This window comes from Ochlerotatus camptorhynchus, unplaced genomic scaffold (assembly GCF_037179485.1).
Source record: "Ochlerotatus camptorhynchus isolate MF236.1 unplaced genomic scaffold, CSIRO-AGI_Acam_v1.1 ptg000328l, whole genome shotgun sequence".
Taxonomy (NCBI): domain Eukaryota; kingdom Metazoa; phylum Arthropoda; class Insecta; order Diptera; family Culicidae; genus Ochlerotatus; species Ochlerotatus camptorhynchus.
This window is the reverse complement of record NW_027040816.1, coordinates 4,207,747-4,231,148: the sequence shown is the minus strand read 5'-3', so window position 1 is coordinate 4,231,148 and position 23,402 is coordinate 4,207,747. Positions and strand designations below refer to the sequence as shown.

Below are 23,402 nucleotides of genomic sequence, written 5' to 3'. Positions count from 1 at the left end.
GAATTGTGCTTGGTGAGGACGATGTATAGCAGTCGACGCCATTTGCGCTCAATTAGGGTACATCTGGGAACTGTGGTTCACTTCAGCAGCGATGGTAGATAGTTTTTCAAACTGTCTGTACGAAAGCTGATGACATGTCTCTGTGTCTGTAACAGGAATAGTGAATAGTCAGAGCCACACTAGCGTGCACAGGAGTCTTGTTGAGGAGGGGCAATTTTCTTCTATGGTGCATCTACTGTTTCCCTACTGTTCAATTTAGCTAATTTTATTTATTTTTGCTCCTGTGGTGGTTCATCTTCTTCAATGCAAACTGCTTTCAGACCGCCAATGGAATTGGCAATTTAATCCCATCATTATCAATATACGTGATGACAATCACCAACTGATCATGGTGGCCACAATCGCTCGTCTCATCTGCAATTATTGCCACTGGTTTTCCTCGCAAGGTTTCCGCAATGTTCAGCAACACTACATTGTGCAACGCCGTAATCATGTCATTTTGAATACGGTTACTTGTGTACTGGCAATTTTTGGCACCTTCCGCCAAGTGTTTTTCCAGCACAGGATTGTAGTTAGCCACCAACTGGGTGGCACACTTTACGCTCCTTCCGAATGTCCACGATGTGGTCGGCCACTTTTGCAAAGTATGCACACAATATCTATGAAACGTTCCATTATGTAGCGGTTTTTTTAGCCGCTTTGCCTCACTAGCAGCAATCATAGCTGTTTTATGAAAAATATAAAACGATTGGAACAAAAGCAAAAAAAAAAACTATTTTGACAAGCGAGTACAGGATTGTTAACGGAATTACGACTTGTGCGAAGGATTGAGCATGTCAACCCTGTCCCAAAGTACCGCCAGTCGGGGTGACAGGAAATGTTGCCGACCATTGAACATGTTTTAAAGATGATATAAAGAACAATCCCGAATTTATTGCAACGCACATAAACAGCTGTAACTTTTTATCCACGGTAACAAATGACTTGAAATTTTCAGAGAAGATTCTTAGACGAATTCTTAGTAAGACAACAATAGACCAAGGCAAACTAATACCCACTTTTCAATTAGGGAATCCAAAAGCTGTCTAAAATTTTATACAGTTTCAAAAAAGTCAATCCTCAGAATTCCTTGAGGGTCTTTTCGAAATTTTTAGAACTCTATGAGCTCTATTGAAATTCTTCTCAGAAGTCCTCTGGAATTATTTTTAAAACTCTTCTTGACTTTTACTCAGAACACCTTGGAACTGAAATTCCCTTAAAGTTTCAGAAAAAATTTCTCAGTATTATCCAGAAATTTTTCCCGGAATGAGCTGGGAATTATCGGTACTCCCTAGACATTTTCCTATGGAATTTCATTCAAAATTTAATTTTCTCGGTATTCTTTTCGGAATTATCTTGGAACTGTCCTCCGAATACAATATCCTTGAGGTTCTTCTCGGATTTTTTTAGAATTCTCCTAAGAGCTCTTTTGAAATTCATTTCAGAAGTCCACTGGAATTATACTTAGAACTCTTCATGATTTTTTTCTCAGAAAACCTTGGAACTGAAATTCCTTTAGAGTTTCAGAAATTTTTCCCGGGATGAGCTAGAAATTATCGTCGAAATTCGCTTGAAATTTTGCTTAAAATCCTTTTGGAATTTCACTCAAAATTTGACTTTCTCGGTATTCTTTTCGAAATTATCTTGGGACTATCAGCAGGATGCACTAGAAATTAATTATCAAAATTTTCTTGGAATACTCCCCAGAAATCCTTTGGAACTACCCTCAGAATTCAATATCATTGAGGTTCTTCTCGGAATATTTTAGAACTTTTTTTTTCTCAGAACACCTTGGAACAGAAATTTCCTTAAAGTTTCAGAAGAATTTCCTCTGTCTTCTCCAGAAATTCTTAACATAATGAGCTTGAAATTATCCTCGGAATTCCCTTAAGACTTTCCTCAAAATTCCTTTGGAATTTCACTCAAAATTTAATTTTCTTGGTATTCTTTTCGGAATTATCTTGTCTATTATCTATCTGCAGGATTCACTAGAAATTATTCGCAGAATTTTTTTGGAATACTCCTGAGAAATACTTTGGAACTGTCCTCAGAATTCAATATCCTTGAAGTTCTTCTCGGATTTTTTGTAGAACTCTCCTAAGAGCTCTTTTGAAATTCATTTCAGAAGTCTACTGGAATTATACTTAGAACCACAGACAAACAGACGTAACTCTTCATTGTGTATCTTCGTTCACGCATTTAACGGTTGATTTGAATATTATCAGTTCCGCGAACTACTCGTCGCAGCGCTGGAATCGGATCACTTAGACGTTTCTATACATTCTATAGAAGTTTTATGCAATATTGTTTGCGAGTTAGCGAGCAAGCTTGTTTTCCGCGAGAAGCCCGAGAGATGTAGTTACTGTGGTCCTATGTTTTGAGATGCTATGTTTTCAAGAAAAACTTTTTCAAAGAGTTACGTCTGTTTGTCTGTGTTAGAACTCTTCATGATTTTTTTTTCTCAGAACACCTTGGAACTGAAATTTCCCTAAAGTTTCAGAAGAATTTCCATTGTCTTCTCCAGAAATTCTTCCCATAATGAGCTTGAAATTATCCTCGGAATTCCCTTAAAACTTTCCTCAAAATTCCTTTGGAATTTCACTCAAAATTTAATTTTCTTTGTATTCTTTTTGGAATTATCTTGGAACTTGCAACAGGATTCATTAGAAATTATTCGCAGAATAATCATGGAATCATCCCCAGAAATCTTTTCTTTTGGAACAGTCCTCAGAATTCAATACCCTTGAGGTTCTTCTCGGAAGTAAAGTTGTCCGTCCATTCACCAAAACGTAGTATTTTTTTGACCAGAAATGTTCAATAAAGCTTGCCCCTACATTCAGCAGAACTGTGCAATTTTTACCTCAGGAATTTTTAATTCAGTTTGCCCCTACATGCAGCAGATTGTTGCAAATCTTACACCAGAAATTTTCAATACAAATTTGCCCCAGGTAGTTTTAGACCAGAAAATTTCAATTGACCAGGGGGCACATTGCGCATTTCGAAACGAAAGACATTTTGTAAGAACGCTTGTATAAAAAAGTTTATCGTTTCGAGATACGCAAATGCAGAATGGTGTAAATTTTCCACCGTTAATGTTTAATAAAAATTTACTTCCCCAATCTTCTGATTGGTGCAGATTTCCTTTTTCCATTTTCCACCAGACATTTTCAATATAGCTTGCTTCTCCTATCATCAGAATGTTGCAGATTTTCCACCAAATAAAGTTTACCCCTATTTTCGGATTTTTCATCATACATTTTCAGTAAAACAGCTTTCCCCCAATCTCAGAATGGTGCAAATTTTACAACAGAAATTATTATTAAAATTTGTTTCTCTATTCAGCAGAAGGATGCAAATTTAAGACCAAAATTTTTCCGAAAAACTTGCCCATTCGTTCACCAGAACGGTGCAGAATTTCCATCAGAAAATTTCAATACAGTTTAATTTTAAATAAAGCTTGTAATTTCATTTACCAGACCAGTGCAAGTTTTCCTCCAGAAATTTTCTGTTAATTTCATTCATCAGAGCGATGCATATTTTTCATCAAAAATTTTCAATAAAGCATGGTCCTTCATTCACTAGATCGGTGCACCAAAAAATGTCAGTGAAGTTTATTTCATCATGGTGCAGATTTTCCACCATAAATTTTAAATGAAGCTTGAATTCATCAGAACGATGCAAATTATGCACCATAAAAATAAATAAACCTTGCTTCTACGTTCACCACAGTGTTGCGAACTTTCCACCAGAAATTTTCAGTTAAACGTGCACCTCCAAATTTTTAGGGTGATTCAATTTTTCCACCAGAGTTATTCATTTTGATTAATCCCTTAATGCACCACCTTGATGATACTTTTACACCAGGAATATTCAATAAAAAGCTTTTTCTTCGATTTACCACCACGAAGGTGAATTTTTTCAACCTTAAATTTACCCTCTTTTTTTAACCCTCCATGAAAAACTTTGACCAAAAAATTTCATTGAAGTTTGTTCTTTCATGCACCTTTGTGGTGCAATTTTCAGGCACCATCTCAAAGGAATTGACGCAATAAAAGGTTTTCAGTGCCCTTTTAATATGAAAGGAAGTTATTTAACCTTCAAATCAAGTTATCAAGAAATCAAGTTATTTTATATTCTAATTTTGTAAATGTGAAAATAAAAATTTTATTTATAAAAGGGGAGCAATTGCCCCACCTTGCCCCACCCTGTGCACGCCAGTGCAGAGCCAGTGCTGCAAAATCTCAGCAATGCACTGCAATGCAATGTGATATTCAAAATACTGCTTTAGTCACTCATTTGAGCTAACAGTCATCGTCAAGGAAAACCATGTCAATTGTCAGTGACAAAGCTGTCAGTGACAAACATGTGCAGAATTTTGTATAAGCTAATTTTGTAACGAAATTAAATGACTTGAGCAAAACAATTACATGGAGCCGTTAAAGTGAACAAACATCCACGTCCTGAACTGTTTGGATAACAATAATGTGACACATAATGCACGAAATTAAATGTTTTGTGGCCAGGTGAATCTTTGTCATTGACGAAAAAATTAATTAGATTTTGACAGTCTTTTTTTCGAGGACCAAGTCTATCAGTGACTAAGACCAGAAGGTCCCGAAGAAACGTGCTCAACTTTTTGGCTCATTCTCTTCGGTCTCAAGCTAATCGATGCACCCCTCGAAACATAGGAAACGTACGTTAATCGATTTAGTTTCGACCAATAGGCTAGTCAAGCAGTGAGCCAATTTTAAATCGTTAGTTTCCAACCGGTGATGTTACTTCGATTAGAAACGAGAAGTTCAAGATCAATGCTGTGATCGTTGCCCTAGGATCGCGCGTGAAATTTTATTCATTCTGTAATCGCTAATTGCAACGTGTCTACCACGAACGAACGAGGTACTCAAAGCAGCAGTGATCACGCCTTTTCGATCGTCGGAAACACAAAGACTGACCAGCCTCCTTTCTGAGCTGACGTTGGGCGATCAAAAACCCAGCGTCCTTCTATCTGAGATGCGACGTCTAGGTGGAGCAGGTTGTTCTGACAACGTATTGTCCACACTTGATGATCAAGGGAAAGTTACCGACATAATTTTCGAAGCTCCCCGTGAGCAGATTTCAGCTGTACAGATTGCAGCAAATCGAAGCCCTGCCCCGTCGCTTGGATGAAGCCCTGTCAGGTGATTTCCGAGGACGAGATTCATTTGGACAGCGAGAAGAAACTCCAGCTAGAAGCAAGACATCCCGTCGTTGGATCTGCTGGTTTCACTACAGGGCCTTATTACGAGTGTCACTTCACGGTGAAAACGAAGTGAAGTGATCACTTGTCACTTACAGTGAAGCGATTGCCGTGTAAATCAAATGGGAATCACTTCACCGTGAAGTGACATCGCTAATAAGGGCCACAGACACGGGACTCAAGCTAGAAAGTGCGAGAAGAATAAACACGACATCCCTAGGGGCATCCCGCTCTAAACTTTAGTTCTAATATCAATTAAATATTTTGAAATTTGTCATAAGTATTCTTAAGTATTTTTAAACATTTTCAATCCTGGATAATTTCCATCGTAGTGACCGGTTGCTAGCGTAGTTGTTTGTTGTTGTACACACTTAGTTTTTTTTCCACCGAGCTCGGCTGTTTTACTGAGACCTCAGCAAACATTTCATTTGTTTGCTGAGATTCAACTAATCATTATCCGAGACTCAGCAATCAAATTTTTAGTTTTGCTGAGATCTCAGTGAAACTTATTTTTGCCGAGATTTGCACAGCCGAGCTCAGTAGAAAAAAAAAACTAAGTGTGTGTAATAAACTAAACAATTTTTCCACAATCCATTTGGAGCATTATTCTGACCTGTCCAATCAAATCACCAAAGTCCTAGACCAAGAGATTCTTTCATATTATTTTGGCTGAGCATTGTATAAGTTCGTGACAATTCTCATCCCAAGGGGTGGTCAATCTACACACTCATTTTGTGCCAACTTTTTTCTCAGTGTACCTCGCATGTGCCGCAGCTGTGCCGGCAGTGCCGAAAGTGCCAGTCATCGGACTGACATTGCTTCCTTGTGAATAATGGCATGTTTGGCAACCCGATTAATTTGACAATTCAGAGGCACCCCAGTAGGATATGCTGATATCGAACAAACTGGCCCCACAGGAGGATCCCCTCGAGATGGCGATCGAGTTCCTCCGACCACTCAACAAAGACAACACGGAAACATATTGGATGGCCGATAATTTACAGCCGCTGCGTCAAGCTGCTGCTGATGTTTCAATCGCTGGAACGGGCTCATACCAACAATCAATACGAAACTAACGATTTTAAATTGGCTCACTACTTGACTAGCCTATTAGCATAGAGGTAACTCTAAGACTATTAGGTCCGGAAGAAACGTGTTCAACTTTTTGGCTCAGCTCTGGTACTCTCTTTGGTCCCAAGCTAATCGATGCACCCCTCGAAACATGGGAAAAACCAATAACCCCTCATTTTATCTGTCAAACTTTCATAGAGAATCAAAACAAACATAGTTTAGTACTAGAATTTTGACTAGAATGGGATACGTTAATCGTTTGCTTGGGACCAATAGGCTAGTCAACTAGTGAGCCCATTTCAAATCGATAGTTTCGTATTGATTGTTGCTATTAGTCCCAAGCAAACGATAAACGTACCCCATTCTAGTCAAAATTCTACTACTACACAATGTTTGTTTTGATTCGCTATGAAAGTTTGACAGATAAAATGAGAGGTTATTGGTTTTTTCCTATGTTTCGAGGGGTGAATCGATTAGCTTGGGACCGAAGAGCGTACCAGAGCTGAGCCAAAAAGTTGAGCACGTTATTTCGGGACCTTCTAGTCTTAGAGTTACCTCTATGCTCATACTATCGATTCCAACCACCCATTCCGATGAAAGCGTGATGCTGGACATCGGTTCGAGGTGGCCAAAATCTTGTTTAAACTGAACGAGAACAAACGGGACGAAGCGGTTAAGTTACATCAAGGTTGAAGACGGTGACACTGGATAATACGACGAAAGAGTTCCTACTGCTAAGGCTGGCAGTGTCACCGTGGAGCAGGAGGATGCATTCAAAATGTAGTGCCAAAAGTGATTCCCGATGCGGTTGTGTTCGCCGATGTTGCTACTCTCACCTCCATCCAGTCATCGTTGTTGGCGTTTTCAGCGACCGTCAGTACCCGTACCATCGATCAAAATCTAACTAAACTAGCCTAGACAATTTTGAACTTTTGAACCCGAAACAACACAGCACAGAGTAGTAGCAACAATCAATACGAAACTAACGATTTTAAATTGGCTCACTACTTGACTAGCCTATTGGTCCCAAGCAAACGATTAACGTACCCTATTCTAGTCGAAATTCTAGTACTAAAGGGTGATACGGTCAAAATTTGGTCAATATCAACTTGACGTATTTCTTTCAATTTTGCATTCAAAAAACCTGAACACCCCTCATTTTGAAGGTGTGTGTGTGTAGAATGTTGCTCCTATTTTGATTTTAGAATTCACTCTTCAGTTGTCAAAATGCCGTCCAAGCAAGAAGAGCAGCGTATCAAAATTTTGCTCGCGCATCGCGAAAATCCGAGCTACTCGCACGCAAAGTTGGCAAAATCGCTAAAAGTTGCCAAATCAACCGTTACAAATGTAATTAAAGTGTTTGGGGAACGTTTGTCGACAGCCAGGAAGTCTGGATCGGGGGGAAATCGAAAACCGGAAGCCGCTGAGACGACAAAGAGAGTTGCCGGTAGTTTCAAGCGAAACCCTAACCTCTCTCTCCGAGATGCCGCAAATAAGCTGGGTGTATCGTCTACAACCGTGCATCGAGCCAAAAAACGAGCCGGACTATCGACTTACAAGAAGGTAGTGACTCCAAATCGCGATGATAAACAAAATACGACGGCCAAAGCGCGATCCCGGAGGCTGTACACGACGATGCTGACGAAGTTTGACTGCATGGTAATGGACGACGAAACCTACGTCAAAGCCGACTACAAGCAGCTTCCGGGACAGGAGTTTTATACGGCAAAAGGAAGGGGAAAGGTAGCAGATGTTTTCAAGCACATGAAACTGTCAAAGTTCACAAAGAAATATCTGGTTTGGCAAGCCATCTGTACCTGTGGCTTGAAAAGCAGCATTTTCATAGCTTCCGAGACTGTCAACCAAGAAATTTACGTGAAAGAGTGTTTGAATAAACGTCTGCTGCCTTTCCTGAAGAAACACGGTTGTTCCGTACTGTTTTGGCCGGATTTGGCATCTTGCCATTACGGTAAAAAGGCCATGGAGTGGTACGCCGCCAACAACGTGCAGGTGGTTCCCAAGGACAAGAACCCTCCCAACACGCCAGAGCTCCGCCCAATTGAGAAATACTGGGCTATTGTCAAGCGGAACCTAAAGAAGACCAAAAAAACTGCTAAGGGCGAGCAGCAGTTCAAGGCAAACTGGCTTTCTGCGGCGAAGAAGGTGGACAAGGTGGCTGTACAAAATCTGATGGCAGGGGTCAAGCGTAAGGCCCGGCAATTCGGATTTGGAAAAGCGGAAGCCTAACTGAATATTTTTCCTGAATTTTATACTAATTGAACTTGAAAAAGAAATTTAATTTGATTTTTTAAATAAACGATTTCACCGATTTACACGCGTTTTCCCTTGACCAAATTTTGACCGTATCACCCTTTACGCAATGTTTGTTTTGATTCGCTATGAAAGTTTGACAGATAAAATGAGGGGTTATTGGTTTTTCCCATGTTTCGAGGGGTGAATCATTAGCTTGGGACCGAAGAGAGTACCAGAGCTGAGCCAAAAAGTTGAGCACGTTATTTTGGGACCTTCTAGTCTTAGAGTTACCTCTATGGTAGTAGCGGAGCGCACGGTTCCACCCACAAACGAAGTGACAGACGGAGCGGCTCGAAAACTTTGGTGACTAACCTGCTATTTCAATTTTCCAGTGTACCACATGGCAACACCACTACTACTGGATTGTACCACATGGCAACACTACTACTGGATTGTACTAGCATTTTCACCAAATGTATTCGTATGTTTTGGTTCTATCTCTTTCACTCTACTCAAAACTGAAATGCATAAAAAAATGACAAAATGATACACTCTTTGCACACTGTCAAATAATCATTGTACACAAAATCAACTTTGTTCAAATCAAAACAAAAAAACTAACCCATCTGGTGGATGATAGCACAAGCTTCCAAGAAAATTCTATTACAGTGAACCACATTATTTTAATGGATTTCTTCGCCAGTTAGTCGTCTGTCACTTCGTTTGTGGTTCCACCTGTTTCTCTGCCTTGTTTCGTCATCTCCCCTTCTCATCAAAGTTAAAACCATTGAGTTGTCTATAATACACTACAAACAACCAATGGAAACTAACGATTTTAATTTGGCTCAATACTTGACTACCCTTTTGGTCCCAAGTTTATCTATAAGCGTAACCAAGTCGACATTCTAGTACTACACTATGTTTGTTTTGATTCGCTAAGAAAGTTTGACAGATAAAATGAGGGGCTCGTGGATTTTCCTATGTTTCGAGGGGTGCATCGATTAGCTTGGGACCGAAGAGAGTACCAGATCTGAGCCAAAAAGTTGAGCACGTTTCTTCGGGACCTTCTGGTCTTAGAGTTACCTCTATGCTACAAAGACACCTACATTAGACTGATGCAAAATTTGACTTTTTCGCTCCACAGTGCTTAAATGGTTTCAAATTGGGCCCTGATTAGACTCCCAAAGTTACAACTCATTTGGTTAGAAACAGACTTCGCACAAGCCATTTGAAGTTTGCATGTAAATTACTATGATGGGCAATCTCAACTTTTTGTTCATTGCCTTCTGGTCTTTTTCCATATTGAGCTACAGTTCGATAACCATTCTTAAAGAAAATTTTCTCAGCTACAACTTTGCTGAAGATCGTTTCTATGTAAAACGAGACAGAAAAAAGTTATTAATTATTTAAGAGATTAGTAAACTTATGACATGATCAAGCAGCTGCTCTGTAGGCAACACTGTATTTTGCAGTGTGACATAGTAGCCATGATTTTTGTGTCCTATTCAACGCCCCAGAAACACCAATGTTGCCTGCTGAGCAGTTGATTGAGCATGATCATAAGACATCAGCGCATTGAACCATTGATAACTTTCGATCCTTGCATTTAATCCAAAAGTGATCTTCAGCGAAGTTGTAGCTGGGAAAATTTCCTACAAGTTCAGTTGAAAGTTTTTGAAGCAGACCGATATGGTGAATTATTAGATAGACATGAACAAAACTCTTGGTTTTACCATAGTAATTCCCATACAAACTTCAAATGGTTTGTGCGATCTCAGTTTCTCACCAAATGGGTTCAAATTTTGAGAGGTTAGTCAGGATCCGATTTGGAATCGATTAGGTATTGTGGAGCGAAAATTTCAAATTTTTCATCACTCTAACCTACATGCTATACTACACGGATAGAAATCTCCATATACCTTTGGAAAATTTCTATTGCTGATTATTCATAAAATGTGTAAGTCAACTAATAAGCAGACGCCTTGCAAAAAGTTAATGAAGATCATGTGTCAAATGAAATGTATAAGCGGTCACACATACCTTTTAAAAAAAATGTATAAGTGAAACACATCAATAAAATAATTGATTTTCGTTTCGTGTAGTTGACCTTGATTTCGTCTACCCATATATCGACGACCTGTGCATAGCTTCAGACGACGTCGATCAGCATAAACGGCATCTCCGCACAGTGTTTGAACGGTTGAGACAAAACGGTCTCGTCATCAACGCTGTCAAATGCCACATTGGGCAATCCACCGTTGATTTGCTTGGTCACCAGATCACACCAGAGGTAATTAAACCGAAGCCCAGCAAACTTCAAGCTATCCTCAAAGTCCCAAAACCAACAAATGCCAAGGAACTGAAAAGGTTCCTCGGCACTATCAATTTCTACCGGCGCTTTATCCCACGAGCAGCAGACAAGCAACGAATTCTACAGGCAATGATCGTTGGAAATTCTCGTAACGACACCACTATTCTCGAGTGGACTGATGCTGGAAACGTTCTGACATAAGCTTACAATTTGATACAATAAGCAATTGCAATACTTACCATTATAGCCTGATCATTTTTCAGGAGAATGGATGTAATTTGTGTCCATAGTCGTCATCTTAGCCCGATAAATTGCTGAAGATCCAACGCCTCGAAAGTAGTAATAAACCTTATGTACCGCAGCGCAAAGCATTCATTTGCGGTCGCCAACTAATCCCACTCACGTCAGATTTTGTGGCAAATTCTAACATCAAAGCGTGCCCTGTGTGTATAAGTATGTTCAAAGGCTTACTTTTCCGAAGAATTTATATTTTCCGACGAATGGATGCCCTCGGTAAACGGACGACGTAAATGTTGGCCTTCCTCAACGTGGTCGGTGTCGTCCGTTTGTTGTGTAAACATCCAGCTGGCAAAAATAACAAACGACCCCACCCAACAACTGACACCGGTTTAATTAAATCAAACCAAACAAAAATCTGTCATTCACGTTTTATTTGATTTTGTTAGGGTTTTTTTCCACACACCCTCGCAGCAGACCACCACCAACCGGCTAAGTGGATGCATGGATAATTGCCCCCGGGTGGGATGCGCAATCAAATAAACTGCACCTTGTCAGTTTGCTTCTCGGCAGTGAAATTTGTGATTGTAGTCGTTTGTGTTTGTCACGGCACCATCATAAGGGAGATTTGTCTCAACGATCCAAGCAACCCACGAAAAACTATGAAGCAAACTTCGCTAACAAACCTCCGCCTATTGGTTCAACAATCAAAGCAACCATGTAGGAGGGTAAACGGACTTTATGACAATGTGCAAGGAAATGACAGGCAACAAACACAATGACGTGGGGGTTTTCCTCGGCAAATAAATCCGCACGCCAATTTTGCACAGCGTGAAACCGCGTGATCCGGATTTACCTACACTACCGGCAGGCCACCAACTGCGATTCTTAGGGCGAGGAACCTACCTCTATTCCGCCCGCTCGCTGCCAGCGGAAGAGACAAGCTAGACGTTTTTCCAACCAGAAACGGAACGACGACAGCTTATAGGTTACAGCAGAAAAGAGACAGTTAATGAACTCTCGTCGCATGGGAGTGTTTTCCCACGTTGAGACTACAAAGAAACAACCGACTAGGGAAGTGAATAAATCTTTCCGTGTCTACAAGCTGGTGTGTCCTTCTTCTTTTTCTTTTTGTCGCAGAAGATTATTTCATCGTTGATGAGAACAAAGTCTTGTTGGCGCTGTGAGTTATTAGTTGTTTTGCAAGTTTTGCATGGAAAACTAAAAAAACGGCCAAAGGGAACTTGGGTGAATGTTTGCAGAATAAAATTAATTGTGCTTAAATGGTATGGGGTAAAAGAGTTCTACTGGTCCTTTAATTGGGCAATCATAAATTTAAATTTTATTCATTCTTTACTAGTTTTATTTCGATACAAAGTTAAAACATATTAGGCTGAACATTGCATTAGGTTCTAAGTAACATTGACAGATTCTCTTCGTCGACTTTTTCTTTGAATCCCACGGTCATGTAAAGACATTCCTAGGTATTTTCAGCACACAGATCGATAAAAGAAGGAACGGTTATGTGTTTGAGTAATTAATTAAAGAGAAAATCGACGAAGAGAATCGAGCAATGTTACTTAGGACCTAATGTAATGTTCAGCTTGATATATTTTGGCACACATATATTTGATTTAAAACCCGGGACTAAAAACTGGAGCGCTAGTGCCACAAATGGCACACTTGCCCTATATAGTTTTAATATTCCGTTTATATTATATAGGTTGCAAATGTTCAATTAATTTAATTCAATTCTCTAAGTTATGTACTATCTAACTGTTAGAGATTTATTTTTGTTAATTACTTAATTTGATCAAGCTCAACCGAATGAACTTTAAAGAACCGAGTTTTCTTATTTCATTATACAATACAATAAATACCAAGGGGTAGGTCACTTTGCACACCAATATTGGGTCATCTTTTTCGTCAGTGTGCCGCAAGTGTGCCGATTGTGCCGCAAGGATAAGTCGTATTGAGGATGACGTGGAAAGAGGCGGGTGTTCGAAAGTTTGATGTTCTGTGTTCCATAGGGCAATAAAAAGTCCTTTGTTTAAATGTTTTATAATGCCCTCAAAGGCAGATCAGAAACCTAGCTTTTCTTGATGTGAAAATCATCGGTCTATCAGAGGCCGGAAAGAGTTGGAACCGGTGGGGAGCATTGTTAGAGACCGACTATAGAGGGTAATGAATAGACTTCTTTGGTTTGTTTTGTGTGAGTTGCAATATTATTTGAATTAAGGGTACAAATGGGGTCTGATTAACTGTCTCTTTCTCTTGAGCCAAGTCTAGAACCTACGTTTCATATTTAGATCTGTAAGTCTGAGTTTATCTGGTATATTCAATTAGATGATGTTCCTGAACATACAGTCCAACAGCACGTAATGTTGTGAACAGCTACAATGAAAGTTGTCCAGCAGAGCCCTCATTTTATTTACAACAATCCAATGCCTACAAGATTGTGCCGAAGGTATGCCGATGGATGTGCGTAAGCTATGCCGAATCTAATTTCGGCACAATGTGCTGAGTGACTTACCCCTTGATAAATACAATAAATCCTAAAACTATAGTCAAGAATGTGACTATGGCATGACCAGACACTCCCGGGTAACTAGCTCACGAGCATGAGACCCCTAAATTACTAACTGAGCTAAAGCCCTGTCAATCTCCTCTTGACGAATTCTCGCCAACCCATTCTTGATGACATCCCCGGCTTCGTACTTCCAATGCACGCGACTAGTTTTGGAACCGCGTATCGCTGATAATTTTTACGAAATATGGCACATCCATGGCTACACTTATATAGTTTTTAGATTCGCTCATAATTTGTATAATAATAATGCTCATGTTTATAGATTGTCATCCAATTGGCATATCATTGATGGTAGCCAGTAGAGAGGGTCTAGTATAAGAGAGGAGCGGACGGGCTGTTTTTGAGGCAAACGAACTGTCAAAGCCAGAGCCGATTGAAGAGCGTCTATCTTGATTGCATTGGCAGTGTTGCTAGAAATCACCTAGGCATAGGTTGAAAAGGCAGTTTGTTTTGAATCCGCTCCTCTCTTATACTGGATTCTCTCTAGGAACCAGCCCTTTGATATTTATAAGATTTCGGTAGATATCGTATGGCTTTGACACTCTGGTTGCGAACTAATACATAAGGTGAGGTTCAAGCGTCAAGGGTAGCCTCGATTGCTCCGGCTGCGCCTATAAAAAAGCTTTAGCTACGATAAATCCTGTGTCTTCATAAGAATCAAATCCGAACGATATCTTGACGACTAATACGGATTGATGTCACATAGCACCAATCAATCTGTTATCATATATAATTTCAACTCAAATAAATAAAATGTCGGGTGGGTAGATGACGTCTGTTTCGATTTTTCATTGAAGGTTTGTATTTGTTGGAAAAAGCGAGATTACCCGCACAAATGCGAACCATTACTTGACCTTACCAAAAATGTTTAAAAATTGCTTATAATCCCTACTAAACTTTAAGTGAAATGGAAATAGGCCTCAAATTCAAACAAATGCAAGCTACAAGCCGCTTAGCTTCCACTGCTTTTTACGCTCGAGCGCCTTAAAATTTGAATCACCCCTTTTTTGACATATGACGATTGCCATTTTAGCAAAGGCCAATCCTGTCTCAACTCTAAATCATCCTCCTGCAACTTGGCGTGGTGTTATGGTATTCTTCTTTTTGCAGTTCGAGCTTCTTCTGGTAGTACTGATATTCCTGGCTCAGCTTGGGCTGGTCCTGATACTGTAGGACTTCCTCCTTGGTTTAATGGTTCATTTTCACCTATCACTTTTGAAACCGAATGGCTAAATCATAGCCTTCTACAACTGTGCCCAAGGGGTGGTCACTAGACTGATGCAAAATTTGACTTTTTCGCTCCACAGTGCTTAAATGGTTTCAAATCGGGCCTTGATTAGACTCCCAAAGTTACAACTCATTTGGTTAGAAACAGACTTCGCACAAGCCATTTGAAGTTTACATGTAAATTACTATGGGAAATCTCAACTTTTTATTCCTTGCCTTTTAGTCTTTTTCCATATTGAGCTGCAAAACAGTTCGATAGCTATTCTTATAGAAAATTTTTTCAGCTACAACTTTGCCGAAGATTGTTTCTATGTAAAACGAGACAGGAAAAAGTTATTAAATTATTTAAGAGATTGGTAAACTTATGACATGATCAAGCAGCTGCTCTGTAGGCAACACTGTATTTTGCAGTGTCACATAGTAGCCATGATTTTTGTATCCTATTCAACGCCCCAGAAACACCACTGTTGCCTGCTGAGCAGTTGATTGAGCATGATCATAAGACATCAGTGCATTGAATCATTGATAACTTTCGATCCTTGCATTTAATCAAAAAGTGGTCTTGAGCAAAGTTGTAGCTGGAAAAATGTCCTACAAGTACAGTTGAAAGTTTTTGAAGCAAACCGATATGGTGAATTATTAGACAGACATGAAAAAATATCTTGGTTTTACCATAGTAATTCCCATACAAATTTCAAATGGTTTGTGCCATCTCAGCTTCTCACCAAATGGGTTCAAATTTTGAGAGGTTAGTCAGGATCTGATTTGAAATCGTTTAAGTATTGTGGAGTGAAAATTTCAAATTTTGCATCACTCTAGTGGTCACTCTATACACTTATTTCTAACCAAAAATTTTCTCAGTGTGCATCAAGTGTGCTGCACTGTGCCAAGTGCCAGTCATTGGACTGACTTTGTTTGTGAATAATTGTATGTTTGGCAACCCGGTATTTTGACAGATCGGATGTTTTGTTTTGCTTGCTGCATTGTTGCAAACCGAAAGCGAGCGATCATCGTCAGTTTCGTGCAGGAAACTCTGCTCTAGCTGAAAAGCAACAGCGATAAAAACCGAAATTACGCCAACCTTTCCCAATCGGCCAGTTGAAATGCGTTGAAATCGGTCGCCTCGGCTGGTACCACGGAAACTCTTAAAAAACCTCCCGCATTGGAAGATTACCTTAACATTGTCGATTGTGACCCTCTAACATCCGTTAACGAATGGTTGAATCTGCTCAGTGGCAAAAACAATATAGCTGAAAGTCCTTCGGAGGAAAAACTCTACTAATCGGAGGACCTCAATTCAGCCTTGATGAAGAACTCCTCCAGTGAGGACTATTTGGCTCCGCTGCGTGCTCCTCTGAAGCTCACAACTTCTGGTATGTCAATCCATACGAGCTGTCGAAGACAATGGACACGTCAACGTTAGATGAGGGGCCGTTCATTAACTACCTAGACAGTTTTGGAAGGAAGGGGGGTTGTCAACTATCCACGGTCCATACAAATTTTAAAAATTGTTTTTGGACAATTGCCTACGCAGGGAGAGGGGGGCCAAGAATCCCAAAAAACTGTCTATGTAGTTACTGAACAGCCCCTTAACAGGAACGACATTTGGCCGTTGGAACGCTTCCGATTCCGTGTGGACCACGCAGGTCGATCTATTCGGATGGGAAGTACCGTGGGGAAGCGATTCATTACGATGGCAAACTGTACACCATGTAGAAGGTCTACTGCATCAGGGTAAGCTGGGATCCGGATTCATCGTACAACAACCCAGAGGATGATGATAAGCAGGCCATCAAGAATATTAATGCTGCGCAGCACTCGGTTCGGCCCAGCTCCGTCTCCCGTATGTCACAGTACGATGAAGATTTGATCCAAGGGGAGTACAGCAAATATTACACGCTGATGAGGCACATCGGGAAGGGTGGGTACGGGTATGAGAAGCTGAGCTACCGGAACTCAGATAGGTTGCTGGTGATACTGAAAGAGAAGCTCAGTTTATGATTGAGGCCGAGGAGAAGCGGGAAATTCCGATGGAAGTGTACATGTCGATAAGGATGAGGATAGCGGTGGTGATGCTGCTGCTGCTGACGACTGGGGGATGAAACGACCGGAAGGGACACTTCATCACAATCCGTCCAGTAGCAGCAGTTGCGTTGGTGGCACCGCCAGTGCGTACAATTCGCCAGGCGAAAGTAACCGTCAGAGGCGGCCGCAGCAACAACAGCGACGAAAGCGTGCTTGGGAAACGAACCACCCGGTCGTCGCCGTGAAGTTGGCATCTTCCGTTGCTCTGGTTACGGACCATGGCAGTAGAGGTGAGTTGGAGGCTCCAGTGAAATTATCTGCTGCTAAATATTGTTTGTGTCAACAATCAAATTTTGACACATCCGCACTGTGCAGCATAGCATAGCATAGCATAGCATAAACCAGGTTGCACAATGTCGTAGGTGGTACGAGCTCTAAACTGTTGTTAAGAAGGAGGCGCATCCTCATCCGTTGCTGTTAGATGGTAATTTGTGATTAATTACTACCTCCTGGATAAAGGATGTGTTTCCCTCCAACAGACCAGAGCTGTCCTGGCCACGTTCTTGCATCTGGTGGGGATGTGGGAGGAATGTTAGTCCGACACTTACTTAAGAGAGATGCAGAGAACTCTACGACCCCTCATAAGTGTCACGGGAAGGGAGGAATTTTGTTAGTAGGGAGGGTACGCCATAGGATACGCCCAGCCGGCGTTGCTGGCAATCGTTATATCAAGTATTTAAGAAATAAATCCTGTAAATCATTTATCCGTTGACCGTTGTTGCTGCCCATTACCTAAACATATTATTCAAAACAGTCTTCATATTCCGGAATTGCGATACGTTAACACTCGATCCTGTTGCTCCTTTGGCCCAAAAATTCGGTTGTTCCTAAACATATGCACAATCCATTCTGATCGATAAGATGTTCTCATGTGTAAAATGTTGTTTATAATGTGTGAAATCATAGTTTGGATTGAATATTCGTCCATGGTTTTTTCAGTGTTGTGAGAATGAGTATGCTGAGACTGTGAATATGTTTAACGGGTTTCTTTTTATTTTTTGAATGGTGAGGGGAAAAGCCCGCGGGAGTGAAAAAATCATGTTATTTCTTCTCCCGTAGGCACAAAACCTTCACGTCTTTTCAGATTGTCAATAATAACACATTCAAACATTTGAAAATACAATAACAATAAATCAGATAGTGAGCTCAATAAAAAATAAATTCAACTAGAAAAATCTGGAAAAACATTATATTTAGGCAAGATACGATTGATAATCCACTTTCATGCAACAGGTGCTGCATTGCCTCTTGTCCATCCTGACTTCCTGCGTTCTGAAAGACAAAAAATACATATTCTTAGTGTCAGCTGAGATTATCAACAGCTTAAGAATCATTAGCCTTTGTAGAAATAAGTTTCTCCATCGTTGAAATGCCATTGTTATCAGGATTAGCTGTAATAGAATGATTAAGAGAATTTCACAAGGATATCCGGATACAAAGATATATCTATATATAGCATCTAACGTAAATGAAAATGGTTTATGCTGGGAGAGCATGGACAAAAATTAAGAATTATAAAGTCAGAATATAGCTATGTTCGGGATATCCTCACTATTATACAACTTACCTCCTACATACAACATATCTACCACGTATACCTACATATTAATATTTATGTTTCATAGCTAATGAGTTATTGTAGTTAATCTAACATAATTACTTACGGCACTAAAAATAATAAAAAAAAATGGGCTTACTTATTCTTATTGCTACTTTCAACTAAGTACTAATGTAAACTAATTACAAGGTACTAAAATAATTTACTTACTTATTATTATTGCTACTTTCAACTAAATACTAATTTTAACTAATTACAAGGAAAATGATCATCCAGGTGGCTTCCGCAATACCAAGCTTGCTGAAAAATAATAAGATGATGACTGGGGATTAGTTTATGAATGTAGGTATATATTCACATTGACATTGACAGTGACAGATCCGGTGCTTGGCAGCCACTTCCGAGTATTATCGATGACATTGACAGAAACCTTCTTTCCTCGCTTTCAACGCCCTAAAGATAATGAATCTCGTTTCATGCATCTACATTTTGTAAAATGCTTTCTTGACCTCTTTGTAAGTACTGTGGCTTGAGTACCATACACCATAGTTGGTGCAATAACCGTCTCGAATAGTATTGTGCCCACCATTTTTGAGGCAATAACTGCATCTCTTGAGCGCTTTCGGGTGGTTAAATTCCGGTGAAGTCGTTCCGTGATCGGTACTCCAAGGTAAAATAACGAAGATGTTGTTTTGTAAACATGTCCAGCAATAACTAATTCTGAGGGTGATATTCCTACAGGTGATCTTATCATTACTTGACATTTTTGCTCATTCAACTTTAAGTTGACTTCTCCCAAGTAGTTCTGGAGCACTGGTAATAGCTTATTTAATTCCTCTACTGTTCTGGCAATTATCAGAATATCATCCGCATACACCAGAATAATAGGAAATTTGAGCTTACCGGACTGATTCAGTTTGAGCAAACCATCCAACTCATCCTCGACTGTTATAAGTACTTCTTCCATTATGAGATCGAATATATAGGGAGAAAGAGGGCATCCCTGTTTAACCCCTTTCATTCGATTTTTTGGACCTGTCTTTTGTCCTTTCCAAAGAATCTGTTGCTCCTCCATATTGAGGCATCTCGTTATTCTATTGGTCAGTTCTTTAGATGCTCCTTTACCCGTAAGAATGACTGGAAGTGCTGTAAGGCTGATATTGTCAAATGCTTTTTAAATATCTAAAGCCATCACTATTATATCGTCGCCCGCATTCCATTTTTCTTCCAAAATGCGGCGTGCAGCAAAGATGTGGTCCATCGTTGAACGTTGACTTAAGAAGCCTGCTCTATGAGATCCGATAGGGCTGGTACATTCAATCAGGTGCCTAGAATCCAGCTCGCATAAATTTTGTAACCGATGCTAGCTAATACAATCTTCCTGAAATCCTTTGCTGTCTTGGTGCTTTTAATTTTGGGAATGGGAATTATTAGAGTTTTCCGCCATCCTCTAGGAATGTTGTTCTCCTCCCATACTCTCTTAAGTAGGTTTTTGAACTCTTCCAGCGTCGGTTCATCCGCATATTTTAGCAGTTCAATCTGTATCCCATCTTCCCCAGCAGCTTTACCATTCTTACAGCTTTTGATTATTGTTTCTATGTGTGTTGACACATCCACACAGCGCAGGCGCAGAAATAATGCAGTGACGCCAGTTATTTTAGAGATCATAAACACTATGTACCATGGGTACCAAACAGTGCCAATGAGTGTGCCCAGGTTTTCCCATATGTGTTTTTGACACACTGTGCTGAGTAACCAACCCCTTGACTGTGCCATTAAAATGTTAAATAAAGAATCACCCCTCTGCGAAATTATGGCGTGCGTAAAAATCTGGATACGTTTTCAGGTTCAAAAAGTTTTACTGGAACAGTCGGTGGTGTGTTCATGTGCTTAAATAAAATATAGATTGAACTCTATTATGATGCATGTCCATCGTCACAACTTTGCATAAGTCGATCATTAGGTTCATATTGAGTGCCCTAATCCATGTTAATCAAGTCGAAAATTACAAAGACTTCAATAACTCGAATGTAGTTCAATTTATTGGAAAATGCCCGACGAAACCCTGTGGGTTGTTCGACATTATATGATGGGCATTGGAGTGAGCGAGCGCGATTCTCGAATGCATCGATTTATTAACGTTTGAAATCGGCTCAATGGTGGGCTATGCGAATTATTGGGAAACTTTCCATCTAGCCGAGGGGCCATCAAATACATACTCATTCTTTCATTATTCATCAATGAGAAAATGTGTACCCTTTCTTCGTAATATTTTTCATCAATGACCCGGATTTGGAATCTCAAAATTTACTTCTCTCTACATATGTTCTTTTAACTGGAAAAAAACTACCTCCTTCTCTCACAAAATTATCTCTAATGTGGTCATCTAAAGTTCTAATACCAGAAAATCTGAATACTATGATGAGTTACATTTAATTTGCATGGAAATATAAACGAACTCCATTCTGCCAGGCTACAGAATCTGACTCGGGGTTTTAAGTTGAATATAGCCTGATTTGGGGTTGATGAAGTTCCCGCTGCAACGCTACGTCTACGTCTACGAGGTTGTTCCAAGCTCACAGAAATTTCTATAAACGATGCAAAGTATCTGTAACTTTCAATATTATTGTTTCTTGGATCAAAGCCTGCTATGTCTGAATTGAAGAGGCTAAATTTATAAAGAGACGGCATGTCAACATTGGAACAGCCGATTATCTGTCAAAGACCTATTAAATGGATAAGATGTCGCCTCTTTACCCAATTCAGTCTCTTTAGTCTGAATCTATAAAACTGGTAAGAACCTAATGCCCAACCAAGGGGTGATCTGTTAAAATATGGTGATCCTAAAAAAAGACTTTCAGCTCCTTAATAAAGAAACAACAACAACAACAAAAGGTGGATTGTTGTGGTAGGTTAGAAACCATACCCAAGCAACATTGCAAGTTTTATCGCAGTTTTATAGCATTCTACAAGTCTAAATCATGGTCAATAGAACCCTCATAAAACCTAAATTGTTACTTGGGATAGGTTCCTATAGTACCGCAACTTTACGTTTAACCTACTCAATATTGTGTAGTTTCGATTTAAAGGAAATGGGAATTTCAAGGCCAAATTGCAAAATTAAAATTAATTTCGGACGTCTGCGATTTTCATTTGGCGTTTATCGGTTTCATAACAGTTTTGAAAATATTTCAGCGGCATCGGTGGTGTAGAGGTTAGCTTGATTGCTTCTATCCCCAAAGGTCCTGGGTTAAATCCCAATCGGCGCCGCCGGGATTTTCTGAGGCATAACATTTCTGATCACGGTTTACTTCGGAAGGGAAGTAAAGCCGTTGGTCTCCGGTCCATGAATGCCTAATAAAAATTGGCTAATATTTTTTTCGCTCGCTGGATCTGCCAGCCAGCACCTAGAATCGGATATGTTGTGCTAGCAATCTAGATGTTCTGACGAGCAGCAGATGTCCGTGGTAAGCTCATATGATTGAATTAGGGATTCGATACTTTGGCGGCTCTCAAAGATGTTATCCTCTTGATTGGTTCATTGGATTGCCTCGAATGGGTTTCTATCTAATCTAGTCGAACACCAACATAGCTAGTTTTTGAAAGCATCCTGAAAAATGATCCATCATCTATTTGATATATGTTTCAAATAGAAGATGCGTCACAAGGAGCCAGGCCTACTGTGTGGCATTTAAGGGGCAAGATGATTCAGAAAACATCGGTGCTTCAGAATTCAATAAATGAATGAAACGTGGACATCTCGTACCGTTTTCCAGTAATCAAAGGATCACATTTTAGTCCTTGTTACTTTTCATGACTTGATAATAGTGACAAGACTTGTTAATGCTGATAGATTTCATATATGAATAGAAATCTCCTTATACCTTTTGGCAAATTTCTATTGCTGATTATTCATAAAATGTATAAGTCAACTAATAAGCAGACGCCTTGCAAAAAGTTAATGAAGATCATGTGTCAAATGAAATGTATAAGCGGTCACACATACCTTTTATGCCTTCTTATAGGACCTATGTGGTTTGTCTTATGGAATGTATAACGCTGATGTTTGGCAAAAAAAATGTATAAGTGAAACACATGAATAAAATAATTGATTTTCGTTTCGTGTATAATCCTTTTCCCTTCGTCCTTCTCCTTTTCCTTTCCCTCTTCTCTTTTCAGAAAGCGAGTAATGGCGCTATAGCCATAAGTCATAAAAGGCTAGGACAAGAGTTAGTGCTCATGCCCCAACCGTCAGAAGAAAATGGAGCATCACTTAACTTTCTAGCTTTGATGCTTCCAACGACCAACCAATCATATAATTACCAAAATCTGAACGTACGGTACGAGATGTCAACGTTTCTAATCTAATCTAACACCAACACAGCCAGTTCTTGAAATCATCCTGGAAAATGATAAATATAAGATCATCTTGGTAATTATATGAGTGATTGGTCGTTGCAAGTTGGTTAAGTGATGGTCCATTTTCCTCTGAATAGTTTTGTGTAACTAAACATATTTTCAATCAGAAAATAAATACAGCCCATCGAAAAAAGACATCAAATTCCCTACTCGCCAACCTGATTGAGAGTGATGCATGCATTAATTACGTTTGTCAATGTTTACCATATGACGAATGGTGTGTGTGTGTATGTTGTTTACCTGCATGTGATACGATAAACGTTGAACTCGCTCGCTATTTGAACTTCCAGCATGGCAAGCGCAAAAAAAAACCCCACAACATCAATCTGAGCTCGGTGGTGTCCAGGACGAATAAATCACGACTATTTTCCTCGCT

General features: G+C 39.8%; 1 protein-coding gene across 1 annotated transcript in view; it reads left to right on the top strand.

Annotated features, from left to right (window-relative positions):
- The window catches only part of LOC135708143 (uncharacterized), a 508,021-nt gene that overhangs the window by 294,561 nt on the left and 190,058 nt on the right, over positions 1-23,402 (top strand). The gene's annotated exons all lie outside the window — the stretch shown is intronic.